Below are 15,190 nucleotides of genomic sequence, written 5' to 3'. Positions count from 1 at the left end.
ATAAAATTTTAAATTAAATTATTTGACAATAAACTGACAAATAATACTTGAATAGAATACAATATATTCAAACAAAATATGAATATTTGTTGCCATAGCAAAATAATGCTAAAATTTTCTTTTTTACAATTAAATAGTCAATTTTACTTTAATTAAATAAAATCTGTTTTTAAATGTTCAGGATAAAAGATTTGAATGATCAGTGGCAAATAATTATTGAAACGCGAACGAAAAAATTAAATATAAATAAAATCAATTAAATATTATGGAATCTCTAGATTATAAGAATTAGATACATTTAGATTTCCATCACGTCTTTTAAAATAAAAATTCTGACAATAAAATTAATGTAAATTTTATTTAAATTGAATTAAGTATAAATTACTATTAAACTAAATTTTTTGCAATGTTTTATTAATAAATATTGAGAGTATAAGTCAATACCATCATCATAATTTTATTTTTAAATACAATATGGTCATATTAAAACAATTACATGCTTAATTATTTTATCACCAGATAGAAAAATGAAAAAATTACATTTGTTTTATATCTGGATTGCCAATATCGTTTATAAATTTCCATGTATAGTTCGTTCATAAACACGAAGAGTATCTACTCGTTTAGACCACTTGTTACAAACTTTAAACATATAAACTCTTTGAACTGCATCATGAACCATCAGTTGATGCCTACGCTACATTTTGCTTTCCTCCGCTTATCTGCAGGAAATCTGAACAATCGAACGTCGGTAGACTTACTTTTACAATTAGGTGCAACACAATAACCCATTGCTTAACGTTTTAAGTACGTATATAAGTAATAATAGTCGACTCATGCAAGAACCACGTATGGTGAGCTCTATCGATGAGTCCCAAAATGGCCGCTGCCGCATAGAATCACGGGAGCGTGTCCTGACCTTCTTATACAGACCTTGGACATAGCCAAACATTGAAGCGCCACAGCACTGGCGAAAATTTAAATTTGCCGACTGGAATTCTTTCGAATGATTGACTTTCGGAAAATCGATGTTCTACTATATATATAAACACGGAGATTGATATGAAAAAAAAATTACTTATCCATCCCGATGCAATGAAATTTTTTCATACTCACTCGGCTTCAATTACCAGCCAGTATTGAATAGAGATGGAAGCTAACAGAGAGACGTCTCTAGAGGAAAACACTCGAAACCTACATAAATGACTGGAAAAAATAGTAAACTCAAGGAGCTAAAATATACTACATAGAGTGGATTGAGCGACGCCATGTTTAAAGAAAATTGTCATTTTTCTTTTTGTCAAGGGGGCATGACATTTGTCTTGTGTAAAAGTAACGAGCTAGAATATTCTAACTCGTTGCAAAGCAGAGGAAGACTTAACCCTTGACTGAGATGGTGCGAATCAAAATGACTTTACTTATTTACTTTCAAGATTTAAAAAAAAATCATTTCTTTCTTTAATATAAAAGTTTGTTAAATATAAAAATTCTTAATTAATGTTTTAATAATGAATCGTATAATTTTCATATTACAATATAAAAAACGTTCACATTGAGATTACATATAGTGTTTAATTATTTTTATTTTCAAAAAGACACTGTGGCCAGGCAGGCCTTTTTCAAGCATCTTAGAACAATAAAAAAGGACCAACCTTCTTTCATATAGCCTAAATTTCGCATATCCTATCAATATTGTCAGTACGGTAAAATTCTGGCACCGATTCCCTGTAATGTAGCTTATGAATTGAACGCATGTAGCGACTTTGTACCACCTGAAGTTTATTGACAGCGTATAAAGATGCGGTTCTCCAGACAATAATACCATATCTTATTTTGGATTCTATGCATATATTGTACAACCGTTTCAAATGTAATGTACTGTACTTAAAAATTCTCTTGACGAATTGTAGCATTCATATGAGAAGAAGTTATCACTATATCGTCAGCATAACAGTGGCGTGCCGTGACATTTGATGATAGGGAAGATGCGTTTATTTTAAGAAGCTGATTTCCAAGGGCAATCAATCAGCGATGGTCTAGGGTCCATTCGTATTCGTTTGTTCGATAAGCCAGTAAAAACCGTAGACTTCTCTAAATGTATTTTTAATTAATAGATTATCTAACGCACTTAATAAATAAGCAAGTTCAATATAATTACTTCTGTTATATTAGATTCAATAGATTCCTTATACTCTCTAAATGCCAATTTTTGCTTCGATAACATCTTCCAATTTAGATATATTATATCTATTAGCCGTAACTTTGTTATAATTTTCAATATTTTATATTGTGTACTAATGTTAAATTCTATTCAATATCGCAATTACATTCTAAATTGCTAGCCATAATATAAGAGCTAAAATTAAAAATAAAATAATAAAAACTTACTTGTTAAAATAAAATGTGTGATGGATATACAATTATACATACCTGGTACAAAATATTCAATTGTATGAATATATAGTAGTTTTGTAAAGAAACGTGCATAAAAATAACATAAAATGTTCACTTTTTAAATATTAAAACAATCCGCTTAGTTAAAATTGCTCCCTACCAGTAACTCGTGGATGGAATCAGAGACGATCTTGGTAGGTGTGCGGTGCATGCATGCGTGCCAAATCCCGAGGGTGCCGATACCGGTCAATGTCAAATGCCTCTTTTGTCGCATTACTAGTATATCTGAAAGAAGGCGACAAGGTTGTTGTAAATTTTAAACATTTCTCACCATAGCTGTAAAAATCTAAATATGTTAAACTTAATAGATTGTCCGTCATTTGTTTTCTAACTAATTCGTTTTAGGACCAGGTGTTGTCCACGGAAATTTCCAAAATTTACAACTTTTTGGTCACACTCGTTGAACTGGAAAAATTTCTGTCTTTATTACATCTAATTATGAAGAAATCAGTTCACACTGTACTCTGTTATAGATTGGTTCGGTTAAGCTTTTGTTAAAGTAAAATTTCGGCTCTTTCGTCAGGGTTTTGTTTATGTCCCCAATTCCCTAATCGCTTAATTATTTAACTACTTCTTAAGTAGAAATAAGTCGAAACCGGTTACTTTGTACTCGAACATTTCTAGTCTTAAGAAAAAAGTGGAAAGACAAATTTTTATGACAAACGGATACATAAATCGTAAATTTAAGGAAAATAAATTCTAGAGCTTTTTCTGTACCTNAAGGCGACAGGGTTCTTGTAAATTTTAAACATTTCTCACCATAGCTGTAAAAATCTAAATATGTTAAACTTAATAGATTGTCCGTCATTTGTTTTCTAACTAATTCGTTTTAGGACCAGGTGTTGTCCACGGAAATTTCCAAAATTTACAACTTTTTGGTCACACTCGTTGAACTGGAAAAATTTCTGTCTTTATTACATCTAATTATGAAGAAATCAGTTCACACTGTACTCTGTTATAGATTGGTTCGGTTAAGCTTTTGTTAAAGTAAAATTTCGGCTCTTTCGTCAGGGTTTTGTTTATGTCCCCAATTCCCTAATCGCTTAATTATTTAACTACTTCTTAAGTAGAAATAAGTCGAAACCGGTTACTTTGTACTCGAACATTTCTAGTCTTAAGAAAAAAGTGGAAAGACAAATTTTTATGACAAACGGATACATAAATCGTAAATTTAAGGAAAATAAATTCTAGAGCTTTTTCTGTGCCTCGTGCATCTCTCTCATTCATTAAATCTAGTTGTAAATGACGTTGTCGAAGTAACGGTTAATTTTTTAACATTATACAAGAATTGTACACGTTTTTTTCTACATCCCCTTATAGATGGAACATACTAAATCGTAATATCACTAGTTTAACATTTGAAGAAATGTAGACCTATAAATTCTGACTGATGTCCCTTGTCTATCTGTGTGTCCTTCCGTGATCTCGAGATAGGTGCTAGATTGACGAAGGTTGAGACCAGATATTCATAGGAGCAGGAGGCCCAGATTAACTATATATGAACCTCGGATGCAAACCGGAAGTCATGTTACGTCAATTCAAAATTTTTCACCGAACGGAGTTAGGGGCCGTACATAAATTACGTAAGGTATTTTGGGGTGTGTCAGGCTCTACACATTTTTTGCCATGGGAGAAAGGCCGTGTGGTGGTTTCTCTCTCTTGTTTTTTTATTAGAATAAGTGCACCACTCCTATGGGTGTATAACACTAAGAATACATAAACCAAAATACATGATACAAAGTAAACATAAAATTAGTATTCGGGTTTTTAGTGAAAACTGAAATGTAAAACTAGAAATTCTAAATTATAGTCTTTTCTTCCATATTTTTTTAACATAATTGTAAAAAGCATCAAACAGTGGTTTCTGAACAAGCTTATCGAGTGGACATGGCTACTTGAAACCAAGCGTAAAGATTTCTAATTTCAGAATAAGTGTGTGTTGATCGTAAATTAGACAATGATAGATCATATGGTCGACGGTTTTCTGTAGAGCAAAAGCAAGAGGCAGTTTCTGTCTGGTTATACATTGCCAAGTAGCTTCTAAAATTGAGTAAGTAGTTGAGCAGTAGCAAACGTTAAATCTCTAAGTAATCATGAGAACCTACATTCAACACTAGAAAAATAAAGTCTTGTTATTCTATCAGTTCAACTACTTTTACTGATTCCACTTTTGCATAGCGTTGTCATGAATATAATTTTTAAGGCTGTGTGTGGTTGTAGCCTTATACGTGTCGTATAGCTTTTTTTTTTTTTGCTTTTTAGGCTACTTTTCAGCCATGGGGAAAAAGGGGTGGCAACTTGGAGAAGGTGTAAGGGAAGTATTTAAGGCCATGGACCGGATAGGGGATTATCCTGCTCGCAGGGACCTGAGCACTGCCCTGGGGGAAAGCTTGACGACCAATAGCACATTACGTGCGATCTATGTGCCAACGAACAAAATCACACCACGCCACCTAGTGAAGGAGTTGGAAAAATACATAGCACGAACTCATCGATTTCAGTAGAGTTTCAGTAGAGGTACCAGGGGAGTAGGTTTTTCGGAGAAAGAGCCTGTGAAGAGCTAAAATCTCCATATGAACATTGTAGAAGAAGAAGAAGGGGATTATCCTTCTTACCTCGTGGATGGATAGAGGGAGTCAGAGAACACGTGGTGCTCCTTCTGCTGTGGACTTGGTTTTTTTTTCAGTGTGTTCCTGAATTAGATTGGATTACAACGAGTGTAACAGCTAGGACTATAGAATTGTAACGGTGAGAAATTTTTTTTTATGTGTGAAAAAAAATTGTATCTGGTGATCCGTCGTTATAATTGTACCTTGTGAACCGTCGTTATAATTGCATCTTGTGAACCGTCATTATAATCGTATATTGTGAACCGTCGTTATAATTGTATGAAAATATATGTACTTTGTCATATTTCTATAAACTTATTACAAACTGGTTTCTTTGTCTCTCTTCCCCACGTGGTGGACCACCTACACTCACAATTAGTGAGACCAATAAGTCTTACGAGTTTTCCACAGCTGCTACGTGAGAAAGGAATGTGAGTGTAGCCCAAATCAGTGTCCTTTGCAGCTGATTTAGCCTCAAAGTCGGCTTTTTCATTTCCTAGTATGCCAGTATGGCCAGGAACAAATATAAAAGTTATCTTATTTACAAGATTTTTGATTAATATGGTGCTGGATATATGCGATTTTATTGCTATTGCAATTGGGATTTAATAGCGCTTTTATGACAGACCATTTACAGTGATTCTCAGAGTTTTGTTTGTTAGTGAAGTGGCCCACTGAACAGCTTGGTAGTCAGCATCTTCTTCAGCTTGATAAATGGAAATATGTGGGAAGTATCTGTACCTTCTAACATATTTTTGACAAAATATGTCAGTTTGGAGAAAGATTTTGAGTCGACAAGAAGGAAGCTTTTGGACCCATCTGTGTATATATTAATGTCTGCATGATTATCCATGGAGGAAGCAGATGACATCAAATAACCTTGTTTACAGGATTATGATCAGAGATAGTAGGGTACTTGCAATGTGGTAGCATATGAACAACCGTAGATAGGAGTAGAGACAGTTGTTGAGCCTCGACATTTGTAATTCTGATGTAGTAGTTTAGAACCTTTTCTACAATACATAGTGGCAAAGGAATGAGCTCTGCTAGTATCAGAGAGGCATTAGAAAAACAGTTCTGCAGCACTTTGAAATTCTCAGGGCAAACTGGCTTTGAAGAGAGAGTAATTTACTTGCTACTGAAAAGTCTTCTGAAGTTTACTAGTTACATGGCCACAGCCAGAGGCAGCGTAAAGTAGCATTGGTTGTATTGGCAGGGCCCGCCCTTAGAGCGGGCCCTGCCAATACAACAGGGGCGTGCCGTGACATTTGATGATAGGGAAGCTGTGTTTCTATAAGAAGCCGACATCAAGGGCCAATCAGTTAATTCTTTCTTTAAATGTATTTTTAATAGATTATTTATATGACGTACATAATAAACAAGTTCTTTATAATTACCTCTGTTATTAGATCCATATGCCCTCTAAATGCCAATTCTCGCTTTGATAAAAACATATAACATCTATTTATTTAAATATATCTATTACCCATAATTATCTCGTTACAATTTTCAATATTTATTTTATATTATTTACTAATGTTAAATTCTATTCCGCTTCGATTTCTAAATTGCTTCAAATACGAAAGAATCGACGATTTTTCGTGTCTTTTGCCAGCTAAATTGTCAAAGACATTCTTATTCCGCACACTAATTTCACTCTGTAAATGCATAAAAATGCATTTACAGAGCCATTTTATCGTGAAAATATCGAACAAATTTTTTTATTGAAGCGTTTATATTTAACTTAGGCATTGGCCTTTCTCTTTTAATAATGTTCTTTTTCATTATATGATCTCGAGCAAAAACTTTTTTAAAATAAATTTTCAATATCGCAATTACATTCCGAATCGCTAGCCACGATATAAGGGCTAAAATTAACAATAAAATTATAAAAACTTACTTGATGAAATAAAATGTGTGGTGGATATACATACCTGGTACAAAACCTTCTTCAATTGTATGAATATACTTTTAAAAAAAATTATACAGTGGAACCCCGGTTAACGAACTTAATCCGTTCCACAACTCCGTTCGTTCACTGAATTGTTCGTTAACCGAAGCAATTATTCCCATAGAAATTAATGAAAATGCAATTAATCCGTTCTAGTCTCCGAAATTTTTGTCATTTTATTTGTAATATACAGTAATTTTCTTTGATGAAAATGTAGGAAAACATAGTATCTATCATTACAGCAACAAACATGTAAACTTTGTTTAATAAAATAGCACTATAATAAACTACAACATACCTTCGTTTGTTGTAGTTGGTGGCAGAAAAGTGGAGATATACAAACCTTAATGCTTAGAAGGTGAATCCCCTCCAAAAAAATAACGGGTAGCACTTCATCGGAAGATGTTTCGAGTTGAAGTCTCTTTCGGTAAAAAAACCCACTAGTGGCTAAGTGGTCTTCCTTGAACACGGGGAGTTCGTTGGTGGGTTCGCACCGCACTCAGACGGGCTGGCCACGTAGAGTTTTCCGGGATTTCTCTACGTCTGTAACACCTAAATAGGGGCCAGTTTCCCTTAAAAGCAACTCCCAGAAGGCATTCCCCCTAGGCAAATTGCCCAAGTGTTGCGTTGCCATAACTCAACAACCAAGCAAACTTTTTCTGTAAGGAACAAGAAATTGATCTAAAGTTGATTGTCTTACTCTTTTAATCAAAATTTTTTTCAAATGTGATAGCGCATTGTCGTTTTCTATTGCCACTATGACTTTTTTCTTTCTTGGATGCCATATTGATTAAATATATAAATCACAAAACTAAAAAGAAGTATAGCACAAACACTTGGAAAAGCAATGCTTAACTCGCACATGCCTAACACCAACTAAAATTTGACACAAAATACCGTTACGTTCGTTGTCCGAGACAAAATTTTTGCAAAATAAAAGTTCGTTAACCGATTTGGTTGTTAACCAGGACGTTCGTTAACCGGGGTTCCACTGTAATTAAATATAGCTTTGTAATGAAACGTACATGAAAATAACATAAAATATTCTTTACTCTTTAAATCTTAAATTAATCACTTAGTCAAATAGCTCCCTACGAGTGGAATCAGAGACGGTCCTGCTAGGTGTGCGGTGTGTACTGTATATGCACGCGGGCTGCCAAATCCCCAGGGTGCCGATACCCTCGGGATTTGGCAATGTCAAATGCTTCTTTTGTCGCATCACTAATATACCTCAAAAGACGCGACAGGGTTCTTGTAAATTTTAAACGTTTCTCACCATAGCTGTAAAAGTCTAAATATGTTAAACCTAATAGATTGTCCGTCTTTTGTTTTCTAACTAATTAGTTTTAGGACCAGGTGTTGTCCACGGAAATTTCCAAAATTTACAACTTTTCGGTCACTCTCGTCGAACTGAAAAATTTCTGTCTTTATTACATCTAATACAGTATTTCGAAGAAATCATTCCCCACTGTACTCGGCTATAGGCAAGCGCCAAATCCGACAGATGGCGCTGTTTTTGAGCCAAGATGGCTGCCGAAACAGGATAAGGGAACGACCACGTGCTGTAAAGTACTATATTATTTTTCCGACTTTCCAACGATTATCGACACTACTGTGTGCCGGAAATAGCCGTTCCCTAACGGGTACTTTACGCGGATTCGCGTTAGTGTGCCAGGCCTGGACTTTAAGCGTGCACCGAATTAAATAATGACAAAGTTTGTCAATAACAAAATCAAATATTTAATTAAACNATGTTAGTGTAGTCCACTATCTTTTGTAGAATAGAATCAGGAAAAAAGCACTGCGAGGCATCCAAAGGTGTTTTAGCATCTCTTGCTAGTCGATCTGGCAAAAAACTTTGCCAGATCGACTAGCAAGTGCACGTGTAAACAGAAACATCATACAAAATAAAACAAAACAGAATAGAGAGAAACCACATTCCATTGCCATATTGATTACATCTTGTCTAAGGCCAAAAAAATAAACTACATTCTGCTAAAATATGCTAGGTGCACCTGGGGACTAAATAATAAAGCTTATAAAACTCTATATAATGGGGCAATACACAGGGCCCGCTCTAGCGGTTTACGTCACTCCAGACAAAAAGACAAATTGCCGCCCCTTAAGAATATATATAAATATATATATATTCTTAAGGGGCGGCAATTTGTCTTTTTGTCTGGAGTGACGTAAACCGCTAGAGCGGGCCCTGTGTATTGCCCCATTATATAGAGTTTTATAAGCTTTATTATTTAGTCCCCAGGTGCACCTAGCATATTTTAGCAGAATGTAGTTTATTTTTTTGGCCTTAGACAAGATGTAATTAATATGGCAATGGAATGTGGTTTCTCTCTATTCTGTTTTGTTTTATTTTGTATGATGTTTCTGTTTACACGTGCACTTGCTAGTCGATCTGGCAAAGTTTTTTGCCAGATCGACTAGCAAGAGATGCTAAAACACCTTTGGATGCCTCGCAGTGCTTTTTTCCTGATTCTATTCTACAAAAGATAGTGGACTACACTAACATTTATATAGAAATCATTAGATCAAGGTATAGTCGTGAAAGAGATGTGAAACCAACAGATTTGGTGGAGATAAAAGCTCTCCTGGGACTTTTGTATCTTTCCGGTGTGTTGAAATCATCACACATACACACCGATGAATTGTGGAACAATGATACCACAAAAGTTTCTATTTTTCGTGCAACTATGAACCAACAACAATTTAGATTTTTGTTGAGGATGCTGCGCTTCGATGACAAGAGAGATCGTCAAGTAAGAATAGAATTTGATAAATTTGCTCCTGTGAGAGAAATATTTGAATATTTAGTAGAAAATTGGAAAAAATATTTCTGTGTTAGTGAGTACACAACAATTGATGAAATGTTGTGGAGTTTTCGTGGCAGATGCGCATTTCGTCAATTCATGAAAAGCAAGCCTGCAAAATACGGGATAAAGGTGTTTTCGCTTGTAAATGCTAGGACCTACTATACCCTGAATATGGAAGTTTATTTAGGCAAACAACCTGATGGTCCATTTAGGCTTGATCAGTCTCCTTTTTCTGTTGTGAAACGATTGATACAGCCGATCTCGGGTACTGGACGTAACGTAACATATGACAATTGGTTTACGAGTGTTCCATTATCCCAAGAACTCCTATGTCAGCACAACCTCACAACAGTTGGGACTATAAGGAAAAACAAGCGTGAGTTGCCTGCATCTTTTCTTATCAGCACTGGTAGAGAAGAGTTTTCTTCACTTTTTGGATTTGGAAAAGATCATGCAACTCTAATTTCATATGTTCCTAAAAAAGGAAAGTTGTTTTATTGTTATCAACGATGCATGAAAACGATGCAATTGACCCAGGAACAGGAGATAAAAAAAACCCGAAGCAATTACGTTCTATAATGCAACAAAGGGAGGAGTGGATACAGTTGACGAAATGTCAGGCAACTATTCTGTTGCAAGGAAAAGTCAGAGATGGCCCCTGACAGTATTTTATCACATGCTAAACATAGCAGCTATTAATGCCCTTGTTATAGTTGCGTGTAATAAAAATCCCGAAAGCCGCCCTATTATACGAAGAAAGTTTTTAAAAGAAATAGCTTTAGGTTTGGTAAAGCCCTACATGAAACAGCGTCTCAGCATGCCAAATCTGAGCAGAAAGATAAAAAACGACATATCAGAAATGATAAAAGAGCCAGATGACACTCCAGAAAATACAGAAACAAATGTATTATCTTTGAATAAAAGAAAAAGATGTGGAAAATGCCCGAGAACTGGTAATAAAACTTCCAATTATTGCACGTTATGCAAGACTCCAATTTGTGGGAAGCACAGAAAACTAACGTGTTTTGACTGCCTAAAATAAATATAAATGTAATTTTTTTATATCATGTGTTGACATAGCATTTCTATAATAAATTTAATTTTTTATCATCACTAATTGTCATGTTTTTTAAATAGTTAGAATTTTTCGGTTACTTATAAAAAATTTCCCAAAAATTTAACATGTAAATTTAGAAGTTAATAATTAAGTTAGGCGAACAAAGCAAACATATATATTTATTTAATTACTAAACAATATAAAATATAATATTTAAAAGAAAAAAGTGAAAAAACTCGAACTGTTAAAAAAAAAATTATCTAAAATGCGGGTCAAGGTGACCCGCAGCGACCTCTATAGGTTGTTGACCTTAGCGACCTCAGTCGGGTTAAGACCGATAATATGCCTGATATCTGGCAATTTATAAATATTATCTCTTTTGCTAAGTTCTGTACGAAAATTAAGGACTTAAGAGGGGTCGTTAAGACCCAACATGCATTTTCATTAACAAAACCTATATCAATAAGAGTTTCTTGTGTGATAAGTTATTGAAAAAAAGCCAATAACTTTAATTTTTTTAAAAATTCCACAAAAACCAGTAAAAAAATGATCAAGTAAGGATTTGTCTGTAAGAAATATTCTTTCATTTCCACAATAAAAAGTATGAGTTAAAGTATGAGTTATTGGCTTTGTAAACTCTCTGATCATTCCTCATACATTGTAAAACAAGTTGGTTACAAGGAAAGTAAAAATTGTTGAAGATGTAATTAATAAATGTTTAAAATTCAATATTTATCTGTTTAATATAAAATTGTTGCATATATGTTGAATATGAAACACAAAAATACTAACGTACAACACCAAACCTTATTTGATGAATCCAAAAAAATTGATGGACTCTGGTATTGTGTGTTAGTAGACATGGAGTCATTATTTACTTTCCTTAAGTACACAAGAAATATATTTTTCCTGTACTAGAAAGTATGTTTTGAAATATATTTGATATTTGTATGCATATTATTTTATGATAAAACCTTGTACTAAATTTTTGCATAAAATTTTATTTGATGAATTAGGAGTTACAAAATGGAAAGAAAGAGATTTGTAAGAATTTTTATTTTTATTTTTTAACAAAATATAAATGTTTATTTTTGACTGTTAGTTTTTTACATAGAAAAAGGAAAAGATCACACCAAAAAAGTGCTAGTAAAAGAAGGAGGATGAATATGGAAAACAGGCTGTGAGTTTTTTTTTAATAACTGTAGATATACTAGATTAATTTTTTAAATAAAATTGTGTTGAATTGACTAGTTGAAATTTGAGAGTAAAAACAGGGATTCTACAGAAAAATGAATGGTATGGCTGAAAGGGACATTTAATACTTTATCTCAGTGGTTCCCAACCTTTTTTTTGGTGAATTAGGAGTTACAAAATGGAAAGAAAGAGATTTGTAAGAATTTTTATTTTTATTTTTTAACAAAATAGAAATGTTTATTTTTGACTGTTAGTTTTTTACATAGAAAAAGGAAAAGATCACACCAAAATAGTGCTAGTAAAAGAAGGAGGATGAATATGGAAAACAGGCTGTGAGTTTTTTTTTAATAACTGTAGATATACTAGATTAATTTTTTAAATAAAATTGTGTTGAATTGACTAGTTGAAATTTGAGAGTAAAAACAGGGATTCTACAGAAAAATGAATGGTATGGCTGAAAGGGACATTTAATACTTTATCTCAGTGGTTCCCAACCTTTTTTCATTAGTGTACCCCGTGACATGTCATATTTCTAGATTGTACCCGCCATTTAAGAAATTTAGTGAGTACCCGTATTGTTAATTTTACATATTGTAACTTTAAAGTAAAGAAAAAAAAACTAAATGAAAAAAATGCATAATAAAGTTGTAATTGTTGCAAGGAACATTTTTTACCTAATAATTTTTTAATACTATTAGTTTGGTGATACATAATACTGTATATTATTTTTTCTGCCATAATAACTAACTTTTTTCTGTACCTCTAAACAACCTATTGCGTACCCCTAGGTGTACGCGATAAGGGTAACAGATAGTTTATCTGATAAAAAACAAAATTCCAAAAAGTAGCATTTTCTATAATAAGATGTATACATATACAAGGTTATCCTTTGACAACAAAATAGTGTGAATGATTGATTTTAAGTACTTTATGCCTATTTTTGAAAATTTTTATTATTAATAATTTTTTAAATAATTAATTAATTTTATAATTTAGTTATAAACGAATTGGTCAAAAAGTCTCACGATATGAGAATAACAATGACATCATTCTCGTTTAAATAGTTCGAGTTTACGAACGTACCCTTTAAGAGGCTTATTCTTGTCTTTGTGTTGTGTCACTATTCTTGTGCACCAATGCTATATGCTGCCCTGTCAAACTGTCAGAAAATCTACCTCTTTTTATAGGGACGGCTGAGTAACCGACTTATCGTCATAGGACAGAGAGTTAAGTTTTAAAGTTTAGAAAGGAAGTTCGTTTCCTCCCTTTTTCGGAAACGATTCACAAACATCCTTTAATGAATAATTATCAAAGAAATAGAATATTTTGTTATAATATTTTATAATAATTAATCCCTTAATACGTGGATCTCACACTTATTAATCATTAAAAAGATTAACCTAAGTATTAATATAGCACATTATAATTTTTATTTTAAATTTAAAGTAAGAAACTTTTCCAAAATTTAAATATTTACATGGACTGATCAAAAAAGTTTATAAAAATGGGGTGATAAAATTAGCTTTGTAAAATAATACAAAGCAATTAACATAAATATTTTTATTGCAAAAATGAAAAATACAGAACATATCTAATGTCAATGTGCTATTTCTGTACAAAATCAGGAAATTATTCTACGTAATGAACTTAACTTATCCTAGTTTCAAAAATTCTTGTCCTTGTACTGCAGCTACCCAGCAACAACTCTCACTTATGTAATCAGTGGTTTTTTTAGTACGTTCTTTCAAAAATAGTAAAATGTGTAGTCAGAAATGGCTGTGTGGAAGATGATAAAATGTTCCATTAAAATGTCTGCAGTAAATCCAGTGTGCCAAATGAGGTTTAGCATTGTTATGGCATATTATATTTCAGCTTAAAAATCCAGGATATTTTCTTCTAATAATCTCTCTCAAACGCTAACTCAAAGTTTTCCACTGTAAGACATACCGAATATATTCTGGATTGTGTTAATAGGGTCATTAATATTTATGAACAAAGCATTGTTCTTAATATGCTAAAAAAAATCTCAGGGGAAATAGATACAATGAATGATCATAATTTGAAAAATGACAGTATACTTGTTAAACAGGATGAGGTACTTGAACGCCTAACTGCTCTTGACACCAACAAAAGTACTGTTAGTAATACTACCAAGCTGTATAGTACTGCACTTAAGGCCAGGGGTTCTGCCTCTACTAAGCAAAAACATGTGCCCACAACTAAAAATGTTCTTCTGATCTATAATGCTAGCGACAGTGGTAATAGTGATGATGTATGTAAAATTATTAAGGAACGAGTTAATCCATCGAGGATAAAGATTGGTGTTGACAGAGTTCGTAGGATTGGAAATGGGGGTATTGCTGTTGAGCTCGAGAAAAGTGAGGACATTAATGTTCTTGATAATTATGTCAAGAAACATATACCTGAGGTTAATACTAAACGGCCTAAAAAACGGAGACCTCATTTGATGATTTTTTCTATTCCTAAACATGATACTAAAGAAGAATTGCTTCGAAATATATATTACCAAAATGAATCTTTCCACTCTTTATATTCGGAAGAGGATTTTAAACAGGATTTTCGCCTTAAATTTTCTACTGGAAAGCGGGGAGGCGACTACCAAAATTGGGTCATTGAGGTTTCTCCATTCATGCGTGCACAGGTATTAAGATTGGATAAATTAAATATTGGATGGTCGCGTTGCAGGGCCATGGATTTTTGCCCGGTCCTGCAGTGTTTTAAATGCTGCCGCTTTGGGCACAGCACAAGGGAATGTTCAGAGGAATATAACATTTGCAGCCAGTGTTCTGGGAATCATGCATTTAAGGATTGTCCTAAACTTGGAGAGCCTCCTACATGTATCAACTGCCGGCACAACCACTTTGAGGAACATAGGCACAATGCTAGAGATCCTGTTTGTAAAGTGTTTCAACGTATAAAAGCTAACCTGATAAATAGGACTGACTATGGGTCAGAATTATAAAAATAGTATTACTGTTTTGCAAGTTAATTTACACGGGAGCATTGCTGCCAGTTCTCTCTTAGCGAGTGAAATACACAACTATGACTTAGTGTTGGTTCAAGAACCGTATTGTTT

At 33.4% G+C, this 15,190-nt stretch overlaps 1 pseudogene; it reads left to right on the top strand.

Annotated features, from left to right (window-relative positions):
* Nucleotides 1-4,730: 4,730 nt before the first annotated feature.
* LOC111630017 lies at nucleotides 4,731-10,985 on the top strand (annotated as a pseudogene).
* The last annotated feature ends 4,205 nt before the right edge of the window (nucleotides 10,986-15,190 follow it).

Source organism: Centruroides sculpturatus, unplaced genomic scaffold, assembly GCF_000671375.1.
Source record: "Centruroides sculpturatus isolate CEXI.00-Female unplaced genomic scaffold, Cexi_2.0 scaffold559, whole genome shotgun sequence".
Taxonomy (NCBI): Eukaryota; Metazoa; Arthropoda; class Arachnida; order Scorpiones; family Buthidae; genus Centruroides; species Centruroides sculpturatus.
The sequence above is the reverse complement of the archived record's forward strand: the minus strand, read 5'-3'. Positions and strand labels throughout refer to the sequence as shown.